Here is a 7,915-nt window from a genome sequence, read left to right as displayed (position 1 = left end):
TTGTAGGAACGATAACAGCTAATATGGGTCTGGTGTCGTAGTATATAAACTCAAGTAATCCTCATGCAACTCTCAGAGGGCAGTGTTGCTATTACCCCATTGTACAGAGGAGTAAGTAAAGGCATTGCAAGTAACCAGCAGAGTTCACACAGCCTAGGACATGGAGGAGCCGGGATGGGGCCAGCAGTCCAACTACAGAGTCTGTGCCACTCACTCTATGTACACAAGATCCTCCTCCAGCTCTGGCCACCCATCCCCAGGCCAGGCTATAGTCCCAGAATCCCTCTGGGTCCAGGATACACACCACTACCACCACCACTCCATCCCACAGCTAGTGTCTGTCTCACTCTGTTCCTTCTCTGTGCAAAGTGTGCCCCGTTGGCCACATGAGCATGACGGGTCACCTGTGAGAATCCCCTTCACCCACACAGGGGCATCCTGCAGCTCCTGAGAAAAAGAGGGCAAGGGCATTCCAGCCATCCAATCTGAGGCACAGAGAGCCTTGCAACCATCAGCCTGTGGCCCAAACCCTCCTTCCCGGAGCAAGTGGATGTATGGATTCAAAGCGACTCCACAGCCACTACCCATGTGGGTCCCTTGGCCAACCCCGGAGCTGTACTTTGTTATTCCCATTCTGTGGATGAGGAAACTGAGGCCCAGGGAAGAAAATGGACTTGCCCGACTCCCATAGAGAGATTGTGGGATAACTAAGTTTAGACCCAGAAAAGGCTGAGCTGCAGGTACCCAAAGCCCAGCTCCTGACTTCAGCGCAACCTGGCCGTCACTGTCACTCAGCCTCCCTCGGCCTAACCAGGTGTCCTGGGCATCTTGGAACCCAGAGCACACTTAACAGAGGTCCCGATGCAGGCCTGACTCCACTCCAATCCCAGCTTCCACCCCCACGAGTGGGCATGTGCAGTACCCCGCTTGCTGGGCCCTTGAGAACCTCAGAGCAAGTGTGGACTGTTACACCTTGTAAACTCTGAATCCCAAAAGCGATGGTAATTGTTAGCAGTACTTCTGCTGCTGATGAGGAAGAAGAAGAGGATGAGGACAAATTGGGTGAGTTCCAAGCTGGTCCCTCCTTCCGAGGCAGGCACCCCTTATTCCTATATGTCCGCTCAGGTGGGCCCACACTGCCCAGGGCCAGGCTTCCCAGGAGGGGAGGCAGGACACACACCCTCAGTGGTCTCTCCCAGAACTCTCTTGCCCCTTCGGCATCCCCAAGTGGTGTGGCCCTGGCTCCCTCGCAAGTTCTTTGATGACAGTTGGACCACGTGGCTCCCGCCCCGTGATATCCCCTTGCTCCTCAGCGCATCGGCTCCCATCACCCTGGCACGTGGGGGGGGGGTCTGCTGACTGGTCACTCATAGGCAGAGGGAGACAGAGAGCAAAAGGCCACTGTCGTCCAGTGGGACAGGGCGAGGACACTGGAAGCCCAAGGAACCGCAGGAGAACCAGAGGGAGTGATCCGTTCTAATGGGGGCCAGTGGGGAGGGTGTGGCCCAGGGAACAAGTGAGCGGAGGTGAACACTGAGGTTGAAGTTCTGAAGGATGAATAGGAGTTTTCCAGACAGACACGGGAGCGGTGGACAAAGTGGGGAGTGGGATTCAGACAGCCTATCTGCCGGACACAACCTTTCCCTCTCGTTTTTCCCAGGACAATCACTAGCGACACTGATTCAGCAGGGGAGGAGGGGGCGGTTTGGAGTGGCTGACACAGGGCACAGGATGAGGAGATGGTGGGGACTTGCCCGTGAAGGTGGTGAGTGTGGGCCTGGCAGGGTCCCTGAACCCCAGGTAAAAGTCTTGGTCCCTGTGCATGGCTGGGAGCCGCAGAGAGATCTGGGGCAGAGAGAAATATGAAGCCACAGACACAGAGCTGGACCAGAGCTAGAAAAGCAGAAAAGACTGATAAAATAGTGCAGGCAAGAAGTGACAGAGGCCTGGATGGAGGCGCACATGGGGGGGAGTGTCCCTCAATTAGAGGGACAATAAGGGCGTACAGCCAACAGGACTTGGGGAGCAATTTACTATGAGCTGAGGAGGAAGGGGGCATCCAGGCCGCCCTCACTTGCTCTGATGTGGGTAAGGGGTGGGCATTATTCGGGCTCAGTGAGGGAAGCAGAACCCCGGCGAGGGCTACAGTATAGGAATTAGCACCCACACCGCTGGGGAGGGTCTGGGAAGGACAGGTCCAAAGTAGGGAGCTTTATGGGGACCAGGGAATGTCACCAGCCAGCCCTCTCCAAGCAGGGGTGCAGGTGGAGCTTGCAGAAAAATCTGGAAGCCAAGTGGGTCTGGCTGCTGGAGTGGGAAGGCAGAGCCAGTGTAGACGTCGATGGACGTGCCTTCACAGCTTCTGCTCTGTGAGATCACAGCCAGGCATCTGGTGGAAGGCCCAGGTCACTGTGAGCCAGCAGGGCCAGCAGTCCTCAAAAGGAGGACAGAGGAAAGGGCAAGGACCAACCAGAACCTGCTGGCATCTCTGTGTCTGTCTCTCCCACCTCTAGCCTTGATGGCCTCAGAGCACAAATTTCTCTTCAGGCCAGCTAGAGGGGAGAGGATTCTAGGGAACAAGGTTCCAGCCAACTTGATCGGCATGAGCCACCACAGGGGAATGACAGAGCCATTTGCTGAGACCCGGCACCCAGGAGGGGGCAGGTGCAGGGCCACCTGGTACGGTTGTGCATGTCGTTCACTGCTCAAGGGCACTTGGCTAAGGGATCCACAAAGGCTGAACCCCTGATCCTGGCATGAAGCTGCATCTACCTGGATTCAGGGGTATCTTTTTCTAATTTATATAAGATATTCTTTGAGCCTGGGCAGGGTGCAGGGAAAGAGGATGTGTTCCAGGTGGGATGGGGGGTATCTGGGTATCTGTAGGGGATGGGCTTCCCCATCTGTGGCCAACACCAAGGAAGGGATCATTTCCCTTTAAGGGCCGGGCACACAGGTTTCTTGTTAATGGTTGGACTAATCAATAACAGGTGTGGGGCATAAGGTGCTAGTCCTAAAATCCCCATAGGGCAGAGCTAGGCCCAAGGAAGAAGCACAAAAGTGGGCAGAAGCCAGCTTACTCTGAGGGAGAATTCTGCCCTAGGCAAAGCTATTTCAGATACAACAAACTGACTTTACAGGTGATGAGTCCCCCATCACTGGAGATATGCAAGCAGGGCCCGATGGATGCTTAGAGGGTTTGGTGCAGGGGATGTTATGAAGCATCAGTGGCCATTCAGCTACCTGCCCCTCCTGGGCTGTGAGTCAAACAGGAGAGAAATCTCTGAGTATGGGAGGGTGGGGCTCCCCCCAAGCCCACCCCCACGCTTTCTCTCTGCTCACTTCTTTTTGGAACTGCCTTGGGTGTTTAGAAGATTAATTTCATGTTTGTGCAAAGCAGGGGATTAGGAGGGGAGGAGACTGAAGTTCTCTGTAGGTTGTTAAGAAAACATCATCTAAAAAAAGACTGGCAAAATCGTTGAGGATACAGGTTACAGTTGAATGCCCTGTTTACCATCGACAACCCAGGGCTTTTAGTTGTAGGTAATTTGCTCTCATGCTCTGCAGTCTCAGAACCTAAACCCTTGGGCTCTGGGATGTTAAAAGACAGAGCATGGCGGGGTGGCCTCCATCCCTCAGGGCAGGGAGAGTGGGGCATCTTACCACCACCCCTGTCCTGCTGGGGTCTGGGCTACAGACCTCAGGCAGAATTCTGCCATGGGGACCACTGGCTCCTCTGTCCACTGCTGCTTCCTGCATCACTTCTCAGTGCTCCTGGGGGAATCAGGGGAGAGAATGAGGCTCAGAGAGGGCACAGGCTCACCCCAGCACACACAGCAAGTTGCTGACTCCTGGTCCAGAGCTCCTTCTCTGAGCTGCCACTTGCTCTTTGAGATCAAGATGGTGGGAGCCGCCGGACCATAGCAGCCCTTTCCAGGAGGGCCTCGGGAGACAGAGCCCACACCATCCAGCATCCTATCCATTTTTTTTTAACAGCGTTGTTGAGATATAATTCACATACCATACAATTCACCCATTTAAAGCATACAGTTCAAGGGCTTCTAGCATATTCACATTGTTGTGCAACCGTCACTACAGTTGATTTTAGACCATATCTATCACCCCAAAAAGAAACCCTGTACCTTTCAGCAGTTACCCTCCAACCCCTGCCAGTGGCTGCCAGAGCCTCCCCCCAGCCCCTGGCAACCACTAATCTATTTTCTGTCCCTATGGAGTTGCCAACTCTGGACATTTCATACAAATGAAATCTTATAGTAACTTGGTCTTCGACTGGCTTCTTTCACTTAGCGTAATGTTTTTGAGATTCATGCGTGTTGTAGCATCCATCAGTACTTCATTCCTTTTCATGGCTGAATAATATTCCATTGTATGGATACACCATATTTTGTTTATCCATTCACCCACTGATGGACATTTGGGTTGTTTCTACTTTGGGGCTATTATGAATAGCCCTGTTATGAACATGTGTATACAAGTTTTTTTGTTTTTTTAAAATCAACTAATTTTTGGCTGCATTGGGTCTTTGTTGCTGCATGTGGGCTTCCTCTAGTTGCAGCGAGTGGGGGCTGCTCTTCATTGCGGTGCACGGACTTCTCATTGCGGTGGCTTCTCTTGTTGCAGAGCGTGGGTTCTAGGCACATGGGCTTCAGTAGTTGTGGCACGAGGGCTCAGTAGTTGTGGCTCGTGGGCTCTAAAGCGCAGGCTCGGTAGTTGTGGCGCACGGGCTTAGCTGCTCCGCGGCATTTGGGATCTTCCCGGACCAGGTCTCGAACCTGTGTCCCCTGCATTGGCAGGCGGATTCTTAACCACTGCACCACTAAGGAAGCCCATGTGTATAAGTTTTTGTGTGGTCGTATATTTCTCCTCAGAGAACTGGAACTCTGGAGATAAATAATAATTATAAATGGGGAGTAACTATGTTGGAAGAAGTGGGGCTGGAGGGAGGATAAATAAGTTAAATCTTCAGGTCTTGGCGGAAGAAGTCATCAGATATTTAAAATTGATAAATCAAGCAATACCCACATAGTAGACATATGTCATCCTTGTCAACCACTCTGAGTCTGGGCCCCTCTCCATTGTTTGGGGAATCTTCCTCCCATCCAAAAAAAAGGGAAAATTCCAAACCCTCTTTCCCAGACTCCGCCGCAGCCAGAGTCAAGTTCATGCCCCTGCTCAGCCAATCAAACGCACCCACTCGGACTCTGATACTAAAGCCACGAGGTGGAGAAGCAGACGTCACACAGGTTCCATTCTGGTGAGGTTAGAGGCTGCTTGGGGAGACAACACTCAGATTCTAGAAGTGGCAGGGACCACAGAGCAGTGCCCAGCACTGAGGGCTCTGGAACAAGAGGCTGCACCACACCGATGCTGGAACACGAATTGGGTGTCATTCCTATGCGAACCTCTACCCCCTAGATCTCCAGCCTCCCACTGATGTTGTAAATCTCTCGATATATATACTTCTAATGAATGCCTTTTCTACTTAAATTTCCCAGAGTTGGTTTCTATTGCCTACAACTCACATTGCTGACAAAACAAGCAATACTGGCTTGTTCTTAGAGATAAGAAGGTAATCTCCAGGGAGAAGTGAAAAAAAAAATGCAGCTGTTCCTCGGTATCCTCAAGGGATTGGCTCCAGGACCTGCCACAGACACCGAAATCCGAGGATGCTTAAGTCCCACAGTTGACCCTCCGAATCCATGGATGATTCAGCAAACCGCAGATTGTTGCTGTTGGGTGCATCTGCGGATGTGGAATCCAAGGATATGGAGGGCAGACTGTGTACATATTTATTGGGAAAAAAAATCAGTATAAATGGACCTGAGCTGTGCAAACCCGTGTTGTTCAAGAGCTAACTGTAATTACAAGTGGCTGTCGCCGAAGAGGGGGACGTGGGCAGGGAGGGGCAGGGCTCCAGTGCTTTTCATTATATTATGTAAGCCCCTCTGTATGATCTCTTTTTAACCCATGTGCATTTATTAATTTGATTAAAATTTAATATATTTATTTTTAAATTCCAGGGGTCAAGCTCTAGTTGATGATAAGACTGAGATGTGACAGTGGGGCGAAGTGGCTGAGTGACGTGGAGGGGAAGTTGCCGGCCAGGGTGTGGCATGTGTGACCCACAAGGCAGGAGGCCATCAGGGTGGTGTGAGAGAAAGCTGGGGGGTTGGGGGGCTAAGATCTTCACTGAATGGGGGGGTGATGGGGATGGGTGAACCGGGGGTCCACGGATCCTCAGAGCAGTTTCTACTGCCAAGCCAGGCTGGCGCCCTGCAGCCCTGGGAGACAAGCTCTGTACTTGGCCCGTTGCCCCAAGCTCCCTCCAGGCCCCCAGGCTGATCCCCCTGCCCTCCCACAGGTTCCCCTCCCATTCCATGGCCAAGTCCACCCAAAACCTGAAAAAACCTTAAGAAACATCCCCCAGGCCCTCATAAAGCCCCACACTGGTATGTGCACGGGAGGGCGTGGATCTGATTTTCAGACAGATCAGCAGTGATGTTTGGAATGAACTGAGAAACTAAAGAAGTTTTCCCAGAAGGAGAAGATGGGGATGGGGCAGAAGGGAGGGCCAGGCTGCCGTTGGCCCACATCTGCAGGATATCCAAGGAAGAGAGGTAGACCCTTCTGAGTGGTCCCCCATCTGGGACCTCAGATGGCTGAGCCATCAGCCATGGGTCGATGCTACAGGCAGTTAGAGTTGGGTTCAAATAAGGAAGCCCTTATTAAGGGCTTATTAAGGAACTGTAATTATAAGTGGTTGTCGCCAAAGAGGGGGACGTGGGCAGGGAGGGGCAGGGCTGGAGGAGTGAGTTCCCCATCAGGGGAGGTGTGTAAGCAGAGATTGCACCTCCACCCAGCTGGGATGGTGTTGGCAGGATTCCTGCATGGGATGAGAATCCTCCAACCCTGAAATTTTAAGAAAAGGAGCAAAGGGAAGGAGAGCAAAACAGGGCCCAAGGCAAGAAAGGAGATGCCACAATAGCAGCTGCTGGAACAGCAGCTCAAGACGGAAACATGCTCTTATTTGTGGGGAATTTGTTTCAGCAAATGAGAGACAGTGATGATGCCCAGGCTGTCTCCTAAAATTAATACCATCTGGAAAAAAATACCAAATTCAACAGGACTCATTTTTTCCCCCCGCTAATGAACTAAGCCAAGTTTTGTGCCCATCCTGATTTATCTGTTTAGAGAGAAGCTCTTTATTTCCAGGAGCTGGACCATCCTTCTGGCCAGATGAGGGCTCATGACCGCAGAGAAGTTCCATGTCTGAGGCTTTTTGGTAAAACGATGTTTCTTGTGAAATATATCAGCTCTACACAGAATGGAGTAAATGTATAGGTACACTTTATATGATAAACATGAACTTGACACCCAAGAACCCATTCCCTGGCTTAAGAACTAGAATATTACTAGAACCTTAGAGGCCCCCTGTGTGCCCTTGGGGGGAACCACTGTTCCAAATTTCAGGTTAATTACTCCCTTGCTTTTCTTTAAAACCACCTACATAGTAGGTGGTTTTAGTATCCCTAAATAGTATGTTTTTCACTTTGCTTCTCTGTGACCTTAAAATAAATGGACTCATACCACATACATTTTTCTATGACTTTCTTCTTTCAATAAATATTGCTTTGAGATTTATTTACATTGATGTATGTAGTAGCTATATTTACTTTGTTTTTATTCTCCATAACATCCTACCCCATGAACATGGATATTTTTTGATTGACTTGTGAACTGAGACATTTTTAAAAAATTTCTAAATGTATACTGGTTTTCTGGTTATCTATTTATCATTGATTTGTAAATTAATTTACAAATTAATTCTAGTCTTATTCTAAGACTAGAATATAGTCTCTTGATACACATCCTTTGAAATCTGTTGAAGCTAGCT

The sequence above is a fragment of the Balaenoptera physalus genome (assembly GCF_965194825.1).
Source record: "Balaenoptera physalus genome assembly, chromosome: 16".
Lineage (NCBI taxonomy): Eukaryota > Metazoa > Chordata > Mammalia > Artiodactyla > Balaenopteridae > Balaenoptera > Balaenoptera physalus.
This window is presented reverse-complemented; position numbering follows the sequence as displayed.